Source organism: Triticum aestivum, chromosome 4B, assembly GCF_018294505.1.
Source record: "Triticum aestivum cultivar Chinese Spring chromosome 4B, IWGSC CS RefSeq v2.1, whole genome shotgun sequence".
In the NCBI taxonomy this organism is placed as follows: Eukaryota; Viridiplantae; Streptophyta; class Magnoliopsida; order Poales; family Poaceae; genus Triticum; species Triticum aestivum.
Window position 1 is genome coordinate 560,799,536 of NC_057804.1, and position 2,491 is coordinate 560,802,026.

Below are 2,491 nucleotides of genomic sequence, written 5' to 3' on the forward strand. Positions count from 1 at the left end.
ATCCTGATATGCACTTAATCTATTTGGAAGAAGTTTGTGAATTGTTTAAGCTTGCAGGTTTATTCGAATATGGAGTTAGGAAGAAGGTTTTCCCTTTATCTTTGGAGGGAAAGGCATTGACATGGTATAGGCTATTGGATGATATAGGAATATGGGATTGGAACCGATTAAAATTGGAATTTCAGCAGAAGTTTTATCCTATGCAGATGGTTCATCATGATCAGAATTATATATATAATTTTTGGCCTCGTGAAGGAGAAAGTATCTCTCAAGTTTGGGGGAGGCTTGAGTACATAATGTACAAATGCCCCAATCATGAGCTCTCAAGAGAAATTATCATACAAAATTTTTATGCCTGCTTTCTCATAATGATCAATCCGTGCTTGATTCTTCTTCTACTGGTTCTTTTATGAAGAAAAATATTGAAGTCAAATGGGATCTTCTAGAAAAACTAAACGCAACTCTGAAGATTGGGAAATCGACAAAGGTAAAGAGTCAGGTATAAAACTTGAGTTTGATTGTGTTAAATCTTTTATGAAAATCGATGATTTTCATAAGTTTAGTACTAAATCTGGACTTTACTCTGAGATAGCAGCTTCCTTTTGTGAATCATTTGCTACTCTTATTAATCTCTTTAAGGAGAAGTGGTTTAAATATCATCCCCCTATTGAAGAAAATATTGAGGAACCCGTTATAGTTAAACATGAAACTAGCATTTACAATATTGATCCAGTTGTGCCTACTACTTATATTGAGAAACCTCATTTTCCTGTTAGGATTAAGGTACGCGCTAAAGTTTCAACTATGGTTAATAAAAGTAATATTAGAACACCTAGACCCTCTGAACAAATAAGTGTGGAACATAATATTGCTATGGTTAAAAATCTCTTGGTTGATAATATTGATAGGCATATTATTTACTTCTGTGATGAAGCAACTAGAATTGTTAAGCCTGATACTAAAAATAATAGTAAACTTGTTGTTGGCATGCTTGTTGTTTCAGTTAAAATAGGAGATCATTGTTATCATGGTTTATGTGACTTGGGTTCTAGTGTGAGTGCTATTTCTTTTACTTTAAATCAAGAGATTATGAATGATATTGCACCTACTGGGATAGAGGACATTGATGTTACTATTAAACTTGCAAATAGAGATACTATTTCACCACTTGGGAATGTTAGAGATGTTGAAGTCTTGTGTGGTAAGATCAAATACCACATTGAATTTTTAGTTCTTGGTTCTCCACAAGATGATTTTTGTCCCATTATATTTGGTAGACCTTTCCTGAATACTAATAATGCTAAATTGGTTGCAATAAGGAAACAGTTAGTGTTAATTTTGGTGATGTGTCTCATGAGTTTAATTTCTCTAAATTCCATAGGCAACCTCGTGATAAAGAATTGCCTAGTAAGGATGAAATTATTGATCTTGCTTATATTGTCGTACCTCCTACTAGTCCATTAGAACAATATTTGCCAGACCATGAAAATGTTATGCATATGAATGAAAGAAATGAAATAGATGAGATATTTTTCAATCAAGCACCTATCTTAAAATATAATTTGTTTATTGAAACTCTTGGGGGTCCTCCTCCACCTAAGGGTGATCATGTGTTTGTACTTAAGAAATTACCCGATACGTTGAGATATGCTTATCTTGATGAAACAAAGATATACTCCCTCCGTCCCAAAATAATTGTCTTGAGCTTAGTACAAATTTGTACTAGAGCTAGTACAAAGTTGAGACACTTATTTTGGGACGGAGGGAGTATCATATTATTATCAATGCTAACCTTTCAGAGCATGAAGAAAATGGACTACTAAAACTTTGAGGAAGCACCGTGCTGATATTGGATATACTCTCGATGATCTTAAGGGCATTAGTCTCACTCTATGTCAACACAAGATTAATATGGAACTAGATGCTAAGTCAGGCGTTGATTATCAACGGCAATTGAATTTCTAAGATGAAGGATGTGGTAAGAACTGAAATATTTAAGCTTATGGAAGTAGGTATAATTTATCTCATAGCTGATAGTAGATGGGTAACTCTTGTTCATTGTGTTCCTAAGAAGGAAGGTATAACTATTGTTCCTAATGATAAAAATGAACTCATCACACAAAGAATTGTAACTGGTTTCAAATATAAATCCAATGGTAAACTTTTGTAGCATATAAATCATATGTTGTTACTTAAATTGATGTTCAAAATTTGACCCAAAATATGAAGGGGCCAAAAAAACCAGATGGAGGGAGTAGCTCACAGGATCGATAGTCTCTCGATCCTTTCATTTGATTTCATATGGTAATTTCAACTTTCGGACCGAGAGCCCACTACATTTTAGCATGAAACAACTGCATCACACAACGCCGAAAAGATCACGAGAGTTATATCTTGCTTACTGTGAGAACGAAGGAGCAGTCGGCTTCATCGTTCGTTCCAATGGGCTGGCCCACAGAGGTTCCGCGTCTGTTTTGAGGAAGCTTCTATG